The sequence below is a fragment of the Theobroma cacao genome, chromosome 7, assembly GCF_053813885.1.
Source record: "Theobroma cacao isolate CCN51 chromosome 7, ASM5381388v1, whole genome shotgun sequence".
Classification (NCBI taxonomy): domain Eukaryota; kingdom Viridiplantae; phylum Streptophyta; class Magnoliopsida; order Malvales; family Malvaceae; genus Theobroma; species Theobroma cacao.
The window spans coordinates 37255914-37274104 of record NC_142645.1 but is presented as its reverse complement, the minus strand read 5'-3'; the positions used below and the strand labels follow the sequence as shown (position 1 = coordinate 37274104).

The window sequence follows — 18191 nt, the reverse complement described above, 5'->3', positions numbered from 1 at the left end:
AGCTGGACGTACCACTTTGCTACAGCACCAGTGAGGCTGTCTTGGAAGCAATGTATCAAGAGCTTGTCATCATGTGCATGTACAGCCATCTTCTGACAATCCATAGCTATATGAGCTTTTGGGCATTTAGTTCCATCATATTTCTCAAAATCTAGTACTTTGAACTTAGGTGGGATGATCACATCAGGTACCAAACACCAATCTATTGCATCAATAGAACCATAGATGTCCATCCCTTCAATAGCTTTAAGGCGTTCATCCAAAAGGTCATGCTTTTGTTGCATTTGCAATTCTTTCTTTAGCTTAGAAGATTCTCCTTTCAATTTTTCTTGCTTTCTAAGGTTATCTAAGTCAGGAATAGAAGTTGGGTAAGAGAAATTTACCCCCGGAAGTGACACAGTTTGCCTTTTCATCTGCAATTGACTCTGTCTTTACAAACCTGATGATCCATCAAAAGACCTATCCTCTTTACTAGTAATCATCTCCATTAACCTTTCTAACTGTTTCTTTATCTCGTCTTGGCGTTTCTCAATCTTGTCCAATCTTTTTGACTGCTCATCTCCCATGATTCAAATTTGAGTCCACGTATCACACAAACAGCCAAAAGGCTTTCTCGAGCTTTTATCTTTTCACCAAAATGAAAACAAATTAGATTGAGTGACAAGTTCTTCCTTACTAGAGATCTTCTTAAATGTACTCCTTCTTTATACAAAACTTGAAAAAATATTTTTTATTCCATGAAACCAATGACATTGTTGCCTCTCTTTTCATTATATGTAGCGAAGTCAAGTGACAGTACTTACAAAAAAGTGGATGAATGATAAATGCATGGGTGTCAAAATCAATGGATGTTTAAATGCATGACAAGATGACTTATGAGTCAATAGATGATGAATGATTCGAGGCACTTTTTATGCATGATGAGATTACAACAAAATCTAAGTTGTGTAAAACATTTATTTTTCCATTAATCATCATTCATTTTTTTTGGTGTGGTTTTTTTTTTTTTGTAATGAAACAAAATTCAGAATATGCTTAAATAGAATCTGAAAAGTCAATCATTGATACATTTGATCCAAACTGTGATAATTTTCTTGCATCATTCAAGGAACACATTCATTTTTTGATAATTGTTCACTATCATAAATCCATTTTTTACAAACTTCAAAAGAAATTAAGCACAACCATGTCTAAACATTAAATGTCCTAAAACCTAAAAACTTTTACTCAAAAGAAAAAGTCCTAATAAAGTCCACTTTTGCCACCTAGACGCCTATTTGGACACCTTATCATGCTGCTCGGCCATCTTTGCATCTATCAATGTTTGCACCTTATGCTTGAATACAGTACAATCTTCAATGGAATGTCCCATGACTCCACCATGATAATCACATCTTGCATTTGGATTATACCACTTTGGATATGGAGGTTTCAAGGGTTCTATAGGCATAGCAGCAACAAGGTGATTCTAAACCAATTGGTGAAAAAGTTCTCCATAAGAAATGGGAATGAGATCCAATTGCTTATGCTGTTTCTTTTTAGATTGTTTTTGGATGACACCTAGGCTAGGTACAAGGGTGGTAAGTGATGGTGTGAACAATTGGGCTCGAGGAGCTTGTTGAAAAGCTGGTTGAAAGGTGTTTGGGCAAGGGTGCAAACTTGGATGCAGACCAATGTTCATGGGTTGAAAAGTTGGTCGAAAAGGGGTAGGTTGGAAGTATGTGCTCAATGGCAAACCACTATTTAAAGGTGGTGCAGAGCTTAGAGGTCCCATCTTGGATATTGAGCTCTTTAATTCAACCATCTGCATATTCAACTCGTCCATCCCTTTCATAACTTTTTCCAAACCCTGATCTTTACTTGGTTTACTGAGTGAAATGTTGGTCCTATCAAGGACAAATTGGCCTTCCTTCAATGGTTGTTTGAGGCATGGTTCAGCTTGAAGCGATTGGAATTCTTGAGGGTGAATTTCATTGGTTTTGTTGAGACGTTCAATCATTTTCATCAATTTGGCAATCTGCCTTTTCATCTCTCAAAGATCATGTCCGAACTTTTCTTGATTGCGCTCTAGTGCGCTTATCCTTGCTTCCAATTGATGTTCCATATCCTTCAACCCCCTTAACTCAAATCAAATAAATTAGAAAAGAATTTTAAAATTAGACTGAAATTTTTAGATGTTTTCCATAAATGGGGATTTGTTTTATTCTCTTCAAACCTAATAAAATTGTGTGGTTCTTTATTATGGGAATAAATATGGCTAGAAATAAAGAAAAGATGAATATATGGACATGGATGCAAATATGTCATGTGTATGAATGCATGAAATGCAATGATGATTTGATGAATGGATGAAATGATATGTAATGGAGTACCCCCAAAATGTAAGAAAATTTAAACACTGTACATGCAATGTGAGCACAATAAAAACCATTTAAAAATCATGTAAAAATGAAAAGTGGAAGATCTATTCAAAATTAAAATCCTTTTTTCCTTTTTCTCTTTTTTTTTTTTTAAGTAATGAAAGAAACGAAAAACCTTTTTTCTTTCTTTTTTCATTCCTATTTAAATGGAAGATCTTTGTTTTTTTTTTCTTTTTTTTATTTTTTTCCTTTTTTTGACAAAAATATCGGTCTTAATTCTTTATTCTTTTTTTTATTTTCATAATTTTTAAAGAACAAAAGAAATAAAAGAAAAGACTCTGTTTGTTTTCTTTTCCTTACTATTTTTCTCTTTCTTTTTTATTTCCATAATGTTATGCAAGAAATCAAAATAGAGAGACTGAAAAGTAATCCTTCATGTGTTCCTATTTAAGGGTACCTCATTTACAATATGTTGGAATGGCTCTACTTAAAGGAAGGCTACTCACAATTTTCTATATGCTGAGTTTGAGTTACAAACGAAGCTAAAGGTTCCCAAATCGTTCCTCACTATCATCCATGCGGACTAGTAAGGCACCCCAATCCTCACCCATTACAAGCTTCGAATAGACTAAGTTCGATCTGAGTGAGAGTCTTCACTAGCCCGTGCGGAGGTTATCACCTCACGAGAGCGTAACTACTAAACTCCCTCCTAAATATGGACATAACCCGAGTAGAGGGCTTATGCATTAATGCAAAATGTGCTGTGTGTGTGAAGGAAGACATTGATTTTTGACCAATAATCTCACATCCTTCTATCCTAAATCCCCACAATTATTAAAAGCAATAAAGTACGAAATAAAAAAAATGCATCAAACAAAATATGCAGAGCAAGTCATTAATACTAAGGAAACATTGAATTATTTAAAGCCTTGGATAACCTATTATTATTTAATGGTTCGACTCTCGGTAGTCCCCAGTGGAGTTGCCAGCTATCGTAATGTGCGGGTTCAGGAACCCGACCTCCAGACGCGAGTGAAAACTCTTAAACTAGGAGTCGCCACTAATAGTTTTTACTAGGTGCGATTGGCCACCTATTGACTCGATTTTAATCGATGAAGCTTTAAATTAATTTTAAGCCCTCCGAAAAGAACTTTAAACTGGTGTACGTTTTTCTAGATCTAAGTTCGAGAGTACGGTTACATCCGGGGAAGGATTAGCACCCTCGGGACACCCGTTCCATGAACGGTACCATTTTTTAGATTAACCTATTAGGCTTTAATTTTTTAAGTTCACTATATTTCCTTAATTATTGTTCTCTTATTTTATCTCATAGTTAACCTAAAATGGAATGCAAATGTGAGGAAATATGAGATGCATGGCGTGAGATAAAAATATCGGATGAATAACCTTTAATTGAGGACGTTCTCCCGAACCCGCCCATCATACTGGTAGGGTTCGAGGTGTTCTCTCACCTAGGAAATTACCCGAGAAACTCACCTTCGTAAATTCAATGAATAATTCCCATCATCGGGGTTATCGTACGTTTTTCTTTAAAAAATAATATTTTCGTGAATAATGAACCTAATACGAGCTAAAGCCTTTTATTAAAGATGTTTCTCGAGCCCTCCCATCATACTGGTGGGACCCGAGGACTTCTTTTCACCTAAGAAACTTTTCGAGAAATACCCACCTTTGCAAGATCCTCGGGAGATCCCATCATCGAGGCTTAAACTCGAAAACATAAATATTTATATGCAATGGTATGCATGATGCAATAAAAATATATGTTATGTTTTGTTAAATTAATTATTTTATTTTTTGAACAAATTAAATATAAAATCTATTTTTATATTTTTTAATTTGTTATTTTTTAACTAATTTTTATGTAGTAAAATTTTTATTTATCATTATTTTTTGTTCTTGAATAATTTTTGTGTAGTCAAATTTTTTATTTATTAAAAATTTCAAGATCTTGAAATCGAGGCCCTCCTATCGTATTGGTGGAGTCTTGATTCGGATTTCGAACCTAGGGAATGTGGGCTCAAGATTGCTACTTCTCGCGTCCCGACCGATCATTCCATCATCGGTACATTATTTATTATCCCTATGATTAATATTATGGTGCCTTAACATTCAATCTATGTACTATCATAGCCATTAATATGGACCCAAAAAAACATAGATTTTATTTTTGCAATTAATGTTTTCTCTATCATACTATTTTCAACTTTTGCTAACAAATATTATCTTTTATCTATCCCTTTTATACTTTATTGTATCACTTTTATTTTATTTGTTCTTTTACTTGATTTCTATTGATTGCTTACTTATTCCTATGTCTTTTCTTTTTTTATTTTTTCATTTTCACTAAGGATATGTTTTATTGTACATGAATATTTCCCATGTTCTCTTCTATATTTATTATTCAAAAACACTCCGCTAATAATCCAATAATTTCCAATTTTTTTTACATTTTTTTTAAAAATTTAATTTAATTATATAAATATTTAACCTACCATTCATTCCATTCATTTATATATTTTTTATTTTTATTTTCAGTATTTGCCTATTTTTTTATGCTTTCTATTTTAATGATTTTTTTATATTTTTAATTTATATTACCATGTTAATATACTATGTTCCCATTATTTTACTAACATAAGGCTACATTAAGAAAATCACCATAACTATTACAAACAATAGCCCAAGATTTAAAACTTACCCAAGATTCAAGCCCAACTTAGCCCAATATGCATCAATCTGGCCGAAAGCCCGTGAGCATGCCCCAAGTATTCAGCCTCCTTAAGCCAAAACGATGTCGCTTTGAATGCCCTTGAGCTGCCCAATTTTGTCTCCCAAAACAGCACCGTTTTAGCCTAGATCCAAGTATAAAAACCTTCTTTTTTTATTCTCTCCCTGTTTTCCCCTTTTGTTTCTCTCTCTAACCGCCTGGTTCTCTCCCCTTCTCTCTAAAAAATCAACCTTTTCTTTTCTTTTTTTTTTAAATTCATTTTTTGTCATTTTCATTTTTTATTTATGATTTTTTAATTAATAAAATTTTATTATAATTTTTATAGTGTCTACAGTGTCGCAGCATGAGGGCTTACGAAAGCTACTACTAAGGTAGTGCCCTGATAGCCGCTAGGTAGAGCACCCGAGGCTACACCGGATGCTAACGTTACTGAGTGCTGACTACTACTATCCTCGGATAGAGGATGATGTTGAGGGCTACGTCCGGACTTGCTTGGTGTGCCCGCAAGACAAAGTTGAGCAACAAAGACCTAGAGGACTACCCAACCTGCTACCGATTCTGGATAAATCGTGGGACAGTGTAAGCATGGATTTCATCATAGGGCTGCCTAAGGCTGATGGGTTCAGTAGTATAATGGTGGTGGTAGACAAGCTTTCTAAGTACGCCACCATCATACCGGCTATAAAGGAGTGTCCCGCAGAGAAAGCGGCTAGGCTGTTCTTGAAGCACGTGGTGAAGTATTGGGGTGTGTCGCAAATTATAATCAGTGATCGGGATGGCCGGTTCACAGGGAAGTTATGGACAGAAATGTTTCAATTGCTAGGGTTCGAATTGTGCTTCTCCACTAGCAACCACTCGCAAACTGATGGGCAGACCGAGCGGGTGAACGCACTGTTGGAACTTTACTTGAGACACTCTGTGCGAAGCACGAAAACTGACTGGTCGAGGTGGCTCGACATGGCCCAGTTTTTGCACAACCTGCAGCATAGTGAGTCCACTAGCTAGAGCCCATTTGAGATAGTGATGGGGCAGCAGCCGGGCATGCCCAGCGCCATTGCTATAGGCTACACCAATTCCACACCAGTTGCCTACAAAACTGCCAAGAGTTGGGAGGAGTAGCGTGACTTGGCCTGAGCTTGTGTCCACAAGGTTGCTAAGAGGGCAAAAAAGTGGGCTAATCAGACTAGACACGAGGCTCATTTCAGTGTGGGGGATATGGTGATGGTCAAATTGCATTTGGTTTTATAGAACAAAGGCTTGCACAAGGGCTTTGTTCGGAGGTATGAAGGGTCATACAGGGTGGTTAAGAGAATAGGCAAGGTGGCTTATAAGTTAGACCTATCGTTCAAGTTGAAAGTGCATTTGGTGTTCCGCATCAGTATGCTAAAGCCCTACCATGGTGATGAGGGGGACCCTAGCCTCTAGGTGAGCCATAAGGCTCCATTGGGCATTCGAGCAGTATATGACAGAGAGGTGGAAAAAGTGCTAGCTGACAGGGTACTAAGACTATAGCACCACATGCCCCAACATCAATACCTAGTCAAGTGGAAGGGACTACCTAAGAGTGAAGCTAGTTGGGAGTTTGTGAAAGACTTGTGACAACTCCAAGATCAGATAAACGCCTTTTACACGGTAGCGAGGATGCTGCCAGCTTAAGTGGGGAAGGGTGTCACGGATCGTAGTTCAGAGCATTAGAGGAGGCCTGAAGGTGTTGCAAAGTGCCGACATATAGGGCAGCATTGCTAATAGAGAACCCCCATTTGGGTGCATAAGATAGATGTAAGCTACCTAGCAAAGGTGCACAACACTGGCCCTTGGGTGAGCTAGCCCTCGCAGCACCCAGATAGACAGCCTGTGTGTGACCCAAACTAGCCTGCGGGCCCAAGCAGACTACCTGTGGGTAGCTTAGATAGTCCAGCCCCCATTATATCGCTTGTAATGGCCTGAACTACCTAAATTTGTACTCTCCTACCCAAAACTGTCTTTGTCAAGCTAATTTGACTTTTGAGGAGAATTTTGGAGGGAATTTAGACTATAAATAGCACTTGTAATTATTTGTACAATTGAAGACTAAAAGAATACATACTTTTCACTCTCAAATTCTCTCTAGTTCTTTTTTCTCCTCTTCTTACTTCAATCTTCTGCTGCTTGCGTATTTGTTGGCCTGAGGCCTACTGTTGCATGTATGTGTGTTTGCGTACTAACGACAGACTTGTGCTACGTGTGTGTGTGCTTGAGTACCGACCAGAAGCTTTATGCTGTGCATGTGTGTTGAGTGCGTGTGCGGAGTGTTCATTGGGGCTGGAGCCTTACATACCGGTGGGTTTGCTTGCATTGCATATTGCATATTGTGTGTTTATTGGTCCTAGTGGTCTTAAAAATCAGTTGCTAGGCATACTTAGGCTGACTTGGGTTTCAAAACCAAGCTAAAGGTGAGCCCAAGGCTACACAATTACGTGGTCTGAAGAACCCCCATGTGACAGAGGTACGTAGTGCAAGAAAAAGAGATAATCATAGTAGTGCATTGGCTTTACACATGGAGACACTACCTACTTGAGGCTCTATTCATGGTAATGACAGATAATGTGGCGACATCATACTTTCAAAATCAGAAAAAGCTCAATCCTAAATAATCTTGTTCGCAAGATTTCTTGGCAAAATTTGACTATTGATTGGAGTACAAGCCTAGTAGGACAAATTTGATGGCAAACACACTCAGTAGGAAGACTACGTTAGCAATTGTGAGTGATGTGCAGGAGGTGCTTGTGCCGCACATTAAGGATAGACTACCACATGATACTATGGTACAATCATTGATGAAGTATGGTAGGATGGGAAAAACTAAACAATTTTGGGTCTAAAATGATATTCTCTACACAAAGGGGTCAAGGTTATATGGGTTGCAACATGGAAGATTGTGTAAAGAGATCATAGAGGAGTGCCATGATATAAGTTAAATACTGGGGTGTTTCACTGACCATTAAGTCATAGGGATGAATGATTCACTGGAGATTCTGGACCAAACTTTTCCAAATGATGCCAAGTTAAACTCTTCCACAAGCTTGCCCCCTTAGACAGATGGGCAAACCAAGAGAGTGAATGCCCTGTTAGAGATGTATTTACGCCATTTTGTGTGCAGCATGCAAATTGACTGGCCGAGGTGGATATATGTCTCACAACTTACAACAAAGTAAGGCAACTAGACAAAGCCTTTTTGAGTTGGTGATAAGGCAACAACGTCTTATGTCGAGTCCTATAGCAACTGGCTACATTGGTCTAAAGCTTGCAGCCTACAAACATGCTCGAGCTTGGCAAGAACAACTAGACTTAGCTTGAGTCTGTCTACACAAAGCCACCAAAAAGATAAAAAATTGGGCTGATCAATATAGAAGAAAAGTATATTTCGAGGTAAGGTACTTAGTGATGGTAAAACTTCACTCAGTGCTCAGAAATAAGGGTATTCACAAAGGACTAGTTCGACGCTACGAAGGACATTGTTGAATATTAAAAAAGGTCGAAAGGGTGGCATACAAGTTGAAGTTGCCGCCTAAGTCGAAGGTACATCCAGTTTTCCATCTTAGTATGTTGAAGCCCTACCATGCTGATGAACATGATCCTAGTAGAGGGGTAAGCCACAAAGTGCTCGTAAGGATCAAGGCAACATATAAGCGAGAAGTGGAGCAAGTGTTGGCCTATAGAGTGCTAAGGAAAAAGAATTATAGATCGAGGCACCAATATTTAGTGAAATGGAAGGGGCTGTCAAATATCGAGACAAGTTGGGAGCCAGTGGAAAACCTATGGCAGTTCCAAGGCAAGGTAAAGTTTATCCACGAGGCAATGAAGGTGTTGCCGAATTAAGTGGGGGAGAATGTCACAACTTAAGAGTTCAAACTAGCTCAGGCCCAACAAATAAGCCAAATAGCCTAAATAAACTAGTAGGCCAAATAGCCCAACAGACCAATCCGAAGGCCCTATCGTGACATAAGTGTAGAAATGTCTGCAAACCCCTAAGAATGTCTAATTTGATTTGAATTCTTAGATTTGCTAATGTGTATCTAAATTTAAATGTAAATTTATTAGATTAAATAAGAATTTGGATTTAATTTGAATATTATCTCTTCAAATTAAATCTCTTATCTTATCATATCTTATCTCTATCTTAAATCTAATATTATCTAATCAAAAAGGGCCATTAGCTTATAAATAAGCCCTTTCTCCTCATTTGTAACACACATCGGAGAAACAACAAAGCATTGCATTTCTCTAAATAGCTCTCTCTCTTCTTTTTTTTCTTTAGCTCTTGCCTTTATTAGTTTTAATGCTTACTTAATCTTTATTTTAAGAGTTTAAGGCCGCATAAGTTTGGGTTTAAGTTTCAACATGTGACACAAATACCCTAGCAAAGTAAATTAAAAATAATTAATAAATTAATATAATAAATAAAAGGATTTATATGGCAATATCTATAATTATAAAATAACAATCTATTTAAAAAAACAACATTTTTAACTTTAATTAGAAATTAAAAATATGTTAGATAAACTTTTTAATATTTTGATATAGAAGCTTTTTATTTATTTTTAGTATTTTTCACCAAAATACAATCACAGTTAATAAAAAAAGTTAACTTGAAAACAAAAGCTTTCTCTTTTTTAGAGAAAAATCATTTGAAAACAAAAGCTTTCTCTTTTTTAGAGAAAAATCATTCTCTTTTTATTATCATGATGAGGTTTTTACACTATAAAAAGTGTAGTCAATGCTCCTTTTTGTAGTAAGTTCTCATCACGAGTTTTCTGAAGAATATTAAGCTCAAAAAATGTCTATAATCAAAATCATAGAGTTACTCCATACAACTATATTAGTTTTAATTGCATCCAAGCATTTGCCTCATTGGTTGGTGCATGACTCCTTACCTAAAAAGCAGGTTCGAATCCCCCTTTTCTCAATTTTTTTTAAAAACTATATTAGTTTTTATTGATTAAAGTAAGATTATTTCGTATTTTTTTAAATACGTATGTTTCCTACATTAGTGTCGAAGCCCACTTGAGTGTGTTCATGTTGTTATGGCCTTTAAAAAAACAAGATTAACATATTAGAAACCATTGGTAATGCTTTTATTTTATGATTGTCTTGTTTTGAAATTTTTATGATATTAATGGCAACTATAGAAAAACATGTTTTTGGGATCAAATTGTTTCATGATATGATGCTCAAATATGTCAAATAAATTTGAACATTTTGAGCTTTATATGTTAAGTAAATATTGTAAAAAATGAAACCCTAGTCATTTGATCGAAAACTTTGACTAATTTTTCTTTCTTTCTTGGATGATTTTTTATGCCAATAGAATTCTTGTATTAGAAGTTTTCCATTGGTATATTATTTGCATTATTTGGATTTGTATATTGAGAGAATTTAGGAACTCTAGCTAGCAAGAGAGATGGTGTTAGCCATGTGTGACAGAGGAGGCACATGACTACAATCAGAGTGCCCACACTTTGCTATACGCATCGGACAAGTTTAGATAGCTGGCTTATCATGTTATCCCAGGGTTGAATACCTTCAGGCTATTAAGATGAATTTCTTGAGTAGGCTTCACCAATAAAAATGTTTATATAGTGTAAATTTTAAACTTTGAAATGATTTCTTGTATGATTTTGATTTTTAACTTAGAGTTAGTTCTTTACTTGTTTTTATACATGAACTATGTTTAAAACTTGAGTGTTTGACATAAGGTATGTTAAACCTTTTTAATGGAATCAAATCTAGAAGTTTTGAAGCAAATTTTGGGATTTTGTAGATGAAGGATCCATCCCCTAAGAAGAAAGGATTGATCCTTGGATGGCATATCCCCTATCATATCTCATTTTTTTGGAGGGATTGTGAACAGCACTAGGACCTATGTGGGCATAGCCCACTAAACCCTAGTAAGCCTATTTTCATCATTCAATCATCAATCATGCATAAGTGGCTCATTTGCCACCATCATCAAACATAAAATAAATCATTATACTAGTCATAGACACTAGAATATGGACTTCTCAATTGTTTGTACGCTTTCCATTCACCCAGTACAATTCATAAGAAATACTGTAAATGCATCGTTAAGCCAACAATCATAATATTCTCATAATATCAAAAAGTAACTTGCCACCCAATGGCTTAACATTCCAGTATAAATAATTATTTATAAACAGAAATAAAAGATTGACTGATCAATGGAGTATGATCCGACTCACTAGGCTTCAAATGGCTACTAGACACCTACCAATGAAGAATAAATGGATCACATCTCCATAACACTAGCTGCTAGCAAGAGAGTGCCATCACTGATTTGCAACAAAAATAAATAGGAAAAACATGTGTGAGTTATAAAGACTCCGTGAGTGAATACAAGAAAGAGGCAAGTCAAGGGGATTGAACTTTGAATAGGTAAACATTTATGTAACCATGCATGTATGATCTTTCAAATACATATAAAGAACTTCTAAGTGAGTAATTATGCTTTCAAATATATTTCAGAAATCCTTTGGAAATATTTACCAAATCCTTATGACATTGAAAACTCAAGTTGAGTAAACAATTTAATCACAATAAAAAGGGGCTAACTCATGCACCCATCATCACATATCATAAAAGCAAGGCTTGCCTTTTTAGACTCACCAATTGTGCGTTGGGTTCAAGGAAATCCGAGTTACTCGGTTTCTAATCACATATAGCAACTCTACCTCATACTTACACAATGAATGAAGAAATCTCATTGTAACATTTCAAAAATCATTATAGTTATTCAACACACAACATATTCATCAAGTGAAATCATAGGCATCATTAATACTCATCAAATAACATTTGTGATGGAATAACCCTCGTTCACCATGAGCCCCCATTCACCATGAGCCCTATGCTATAGCTCTCAATCGCATGAGCGTGCACAAAATGGGAAATGGAATCAAAGCCTTATTTATCTTTCTCAACAAGGTGAAAATGAAAAATTCGTCATTTCCTTATAAAAGTTGTTAACGAAATAACCCTCGCCAACCATGGGCATAAATCATACATAACACAATTTATCATCAATTGTCTATACAATCTCATACTTGTTCATTAATCACATAGTACACGTTGGCTCATAATATGCCTTCATACTCACAACAACTTGGTATGTGGAACTACCTCACATACTTATCATTATGCATTTAACTTATACTTATTCTCATACCAAGGGCTATGTGGAAATCACCTCACATACCTTTCAACATTTTTTTTTCATATCATCTGCCTACTCTCATACATGTAGTATGTGGTAATATCATCACATACAACTCAATCTACATATATCATACAAACATTTATTATTCACTCAATTGGGGAATTTCATTATCACATTCATATAATCATTGAGGTATTTTTGTTTCACCCACACTAGCCAAGAGGTCGAGGTAAACAAGGGATACTTTGACTAAATTGTTTGAAAGGACTTGTCCCTTTTGTTGAAAACTACTACATAATAGCATATTTACATATACATAATAGATTAAAAACCTTTCAAAAACTTGGGTTCATTCACAACTCATTTGCATTGCAAACATATTTGGAAAGTAATTCATATTCAAATCATGCAAACCATGTTTTCATTTTACATTCTAAATATTTTTGAAAATGGTGTATCCACTCACCTTCGAATGTCGACTTCCTTCAACAAGCACAAATCTATTCTAATGATTCCCTTGAAGATTTATTCATTCTTAGACATTCAAAAATCATAATATTCATTCATCAACCCATAAATCAGATAATAATCTACCTATGTCTTTTTAAAGTTAATTGGATTCATCTACAATTAGATTTCTAGCTTAAATTCACTACTCCACAAATGCCCACAAATAGAAAATTGATAAACCCATTATTCTTACCTTAGGTGAGATTAGATGTTAATTTAAACCTCAAAACCTTGAGCTTAATCACTCTAATAGAATTTTTGGGCAAATAAACAACGTATTCAGAATAAAAAAGATGACATTTAAAGATTATACAGCTTAAAAATGTCACATTTTTCTCAAAAACCCAAAACCAAGCTTCAGATCATAAAAAATGAGGATTTTGGTTCAAAAACAAGTAGAAAAGGTTTAGAGTTAGGGTTTCACCTCTAAAACTTGTCCAATTGGACTCCTTTTAACGTCAAACTTTATAAGTTGTCTTTAAACATCAAAACATGAATTTTTCCAAGCTTAAAACATAGTTTTGAATGTTCAAAACATACAATCAACATGCTCACCTAAAGATTTTCTTAACTTAGCATTTATATTAAGGTGGGATTTCGCATCCCCATCTCCTAAAGATCAATCCTTACTTACATTTTTCAAAAATGTTATCTTTTCAAATGCTTTTCAATTGTATCTGCTTAGCCATTTTAAATCAAACATCTATACTCATTTAAATCCATGTAATTGAAGCATTAAAACATCATTATTATATGATTTACATAAGGATATTGATTTGTCTCAAAAATGCATGTTTTAAGAAAAGTATTGTTTGTTCAAACACTCATGCATTAGCTTGTCTCCCATTCCCATAACTACTCAATAAGTTTCATACTCATCCTTTCAAATTCGTGTAGTGTTTTTAAATCAATAGAGTGATCAATTCTTCAATCTTGAAAGGGTCTCCAATTACATCTTGGTAGGTTACTACTAAAGGCATTTGGTAAAAGTCAGAGATATTTTCGAGTCCATTCCACTGTCCTTTTCAGTTTATGTTTTGAATATGTAGTATGGGCACACTAAATTATAGCCAAGGGTTTGGCATATGATATAAATACTTGTAATGTGATTGTTCATTTTGTGAATCGATGAGCACATGGAATGTGGATTGGAACATCAATGTTGGATGAGTTAAACTTTGTTGATGAAATATTATGACAATGAAAGACTACGATAAGAATATATATGTACATATATCATATCTCATTTTGTGGTGGGATATGACACGAGCATTGTAAGTCCAAGCAAGCCTCCTTACATTCATTCATTCATAACTTAGCCCATTAATCATAATCATCATATATAAAGCTTACAATATTAAACACATGCATACATCCATAGGCAACTTTACACAGCTATGGAACTTTTTTACATAAATCTTGAAAGTGCATTCATTTCATATTTTCATTAGTGTCATAATCTCATACACTATTTCATATAACATTCATCAACAACCTCAAGTGTCCATACAGGCTCTCGAGCCACCTTTGGACATTTATCCATAATATTGATAAAGCAAAATGCCAAACATTGGCTACCTTATCATAAACATGTTCATTATCCCTACACGTAAACATAAATAAAGACCAACTCATTAGTGGAACATGACTCAACATTTAGGCTGCAAATGTTTGCTAAATCATCGACCAAAAGAGGAACAGATCATGTCTCTGTGACATTAGCTGCTAGCAAGTGAGGGAAAATAATGTGTGAGCCACAACGACTCTATGAATAGATATGGGGAAAAAGACAAACCAAGGGGGAGAGTTTTTCTTAACCATGCACTTGCAATCTCATGCCATTAATAAACCTTTCAACGTTTCCATATAATTCATGAAACATGGTATTCAAATACGATTTAAATAACATTACATGTGTTAGTAGTACAAGCTTGAAGTAATATATACCAAGAGGGGGGTGAATTGGTATTTAAGAAAAATCCTTTGAAGACCAAGTGTAAATGTAAAGCTTGACCTCATAAAATATTTGTCATGACATACATGTGATGATAGCATGATTGCATGCTAGGAGAGTCTCAAAAAATTTACAAAAGTAGGTATTGTACCTAGAGGTACAACAAAGTTGATTTAAGCCTCGAACTAGATCAAATATGAATTTTAAGGTGAAATTAAGAGCGTCACAGTCCAAGGATGACTCAAAATGGTAATTCGGAGTTCGATGATCAATTTGGAGTCAAACCGAAATTTTCACTATCTAGGAGCAAAATGATCATTTGCCACTTGGGGACAAAATGGGAATTTTTAGAAAAGATTTTTTGGCCCCATTTGACTTATTAGAGTATGATTTGAGTATTGGAGTATGATTTGAGGTTAAGAAGTGAAAAAAAATTTTAATCCCGGTATTTTTCAAAGCATAGGGGTAAAATGGTAACTTTGCCACCCTAGTGGCAAAACAGTTATTTTCCACCACCAGGACATTTGTCCAGCACATGGTCTTCCCTTATCCTCATTTTTGACCTTTGACTAATCATGTGGTGGAGATAAAAGGTTTAAAATTTTAAAGTTTTAAAAATGGACCAATAAGAAAATGACAAGTGTCAAGCTTAGGATATTTTATTATTTAACTAAAAAAAATCAGCATAAATCAACCATTATCACTCCCAACATTCGGCCAAGCAAGGAAGAGAAGAAAAGAAAAGAAAGAAAAACCCTAGGGAGGAAAAACTAAGGAAAATTTGTTGAATTTTCAAGAAATTGGTGACTAAAGGTAAGATTTTTAATCTTAAGCTTGAAATTCATCTTGCCCATGCATTCTTTTCCATTTTCCATGAATTAAATTCAAGTTTTCATGAGGGGCAATATGCTGGCCAGATTTAGAGAGAGAAAGTTAGTGATGAATTTAGTTGAATTTCAAGGTAACTTAGTGTTTTTAGGTGTTTAGTAACATTTAGTATGAAAATTAAGCAAGAAATCCACATGCCCATTATAGAACCTATCTTGGCTGAATTTTATGGGTGAGGTTTGATGATGAATTGGTTGTTTTTCATGCCCTTTAGATTGTATTTGGTGCTTAGGAATACCGAAAATCGAAAATGGGTACCGAAAAATTTTACTCCCATTAGTTAGTAATTTGCACAATAATGAGGGATATGTTGGTAATTGCACTTAGAATAGATATTTAGTGAAGTGTGTAGAACTTTGGGGAGTACTGGAAGTGCAATAAATTAATTGGAATCGAATTGGACATTTAGACCGATTAAATAGTGTATTGTGCGCGATAGGCCGAACACCTCCCATTTCATTGCATGCATTCATATAGAACATAGAATAGTTTTGTGACGATTTAGCATAAGTATATTTAATTTCCTGTTACACATTATGTATAGGTGGTGAGCCCTCGGATAAGGGCAAAGGTATTGCACCCGAGGATCAAGACTAGGAGTGTTGTAAATTCCCGTCAAAGTGAGTAACCACTGTTCATCTTATCTATCTAGAGTATTTTTACAATCGTTTTTATGATTTTAAGAATATTGAACCTAAATGAATTTTATGTTTTATGACTAATAATCGATTTAAGGAATAAGATTTATGACTTATTTTACAATTCAATAATGTTTTTGAAAATGTGAGTATGTGGAGACCAACCTTTGATTTTGCCTATATATTTGAGTTTACGTACCTATGTTTGGAATTGATGATTTATGAACTGATACGTGATGACATATGTGGCTGGGTTTTTGGATTGTGAAATATATAAACTATTTGTTTTCCTTTGACAGGCTGGGTAGTATTATGTTAGTCACGTTATGCTGTCAAAATTTTATTGATTGGTGAGTTATTTAATTAGCCACTGCAGTAGGTGGGTTTCCGTGGACCAACCTATTAGAGGGGCACGGTAAACCCCATTATATTTACCTTAGTATGAAAGGCGCGAAGGATATCTCTTAAGATACGATAGAGTTCACTTCACGCCGAACCACCACTTGAGGATGAACTCTGCCAACGCCAAGGGATGGCTAAACTATGTTTTTATGAGTAATTGTTAACTTAATAACCTTGGCGGATTCGGTTGAAAGCCTCGGCCAAGGTATCACCGAGTATGATTTTTGGCACGAGCCAAGTTTTTTAAGAAAATCATAAGCCATGATGTGTATTATAATGAAATGTGTTGTTTTATATGATTTGAAACAAGTACAAAATGTTGTGGATTATAGTATGATGAAAAGTTAACTGTCTCCATTTACTCGGCATTAGATGTTAATGACGAACTTTGTTTACTCACTGAGTTTATGAAAACTCACCCTTTCTTTTTTTAACCATTTCAGGTTCAGGATAATCTGTAGGCAGTCGATTTCATCAAGGATTTCTTTTGGACTTACTTCCTTGGAAATCGTAAGTCTACATTCTTGCACACTTTTGGTTATCTCGGGGTCCATATGCCACTGTAGGATAATTTTGAATACCTGGTTTACTGTATCACTATGTGTTTGAATTTATTTTGTTCTTACGCTACAAAAATTATTTATGCATAGTTCTATAAAAATTGTTTTATAAGAAAATGGAATATATTATCGAATATTTTTATTTAGTCTAATTAGCTAACTTTTCACTCCAAATGAATGATTTAGATTACAAAAATTTATTTTTAAACGGAAATGGATATCTTTCTACCATACGTTATATTTTTATTAGGTTTCGAAATTTTTAGATAAAAATGACCAAAATACCCCTGTGTGGCAAAAATTTTATTTTGATTGTTTTCAATCTAAAATAGTTTATATTCTCTTAAAACTCGATATTTAGTAACTATTGCTCATAAGGGAAGTGGAAAACTGATGCAAGAGTCTTGCAAGGTTTCGGTTGACATACCGGGTAATGAATGATTACCGAGACTTTGCGACAGTTGTCATGGGCTCGAAGGGAGTGCCGGGTCGTGACAGTAAAAATAAAATCTTTTGCAACCAAAAATTTCTTCTTGTGTCAAAAACTAAGTGTGTGAAATTTCTAAAACAAGTATGCAACAATAAATCACAAAGCATAAAAGTAAATCAAGATATAAGGATTTTATAGTGGTTTAGGTTTCTTTAATGTCTACATGTTGGTACATGCCCTTGAGCCAATTGGATTGTTAAAGGAATATATATATATATATATATATATATATATATATATTATCATTTAATGCATACTTAATCGCATAACTATATGTGATAGAGGTTTTCCTTTATGTTAATACAATAATAAAGAGTTATTGAATACTAATTAGATGAAGCCCATGGAACATAAAGGCTTTGCAAGAAAATTATAAAGTTGTTATAATTATGAGATTTTTATGCATGAAAGCCATGTTCCTAAA

The 18191-nt window shown here is 34.8% G+C and overlaps 1 long non-coding RNA gene across 1 annotated transcript; it reads left to right on the top strand.

The window, feature by feature from the left end:
- The first annotated feature begins 15509 nt into the window (after positions 1-15509).
- LOC148761857 (uncharacterized) lies at positions 15510-17286 on the top strand. Its single transcript, XR_016027370.1, has 3 exons — positions 15510-15602; positions 16222-16297; positions 17161-17286. It is a non-coding gene; the product is annotated as an uncharacterized LOC148761857 (long non-coding RNA).
- Positions 17287-18191: the final 905 nt, after the last annotated feature.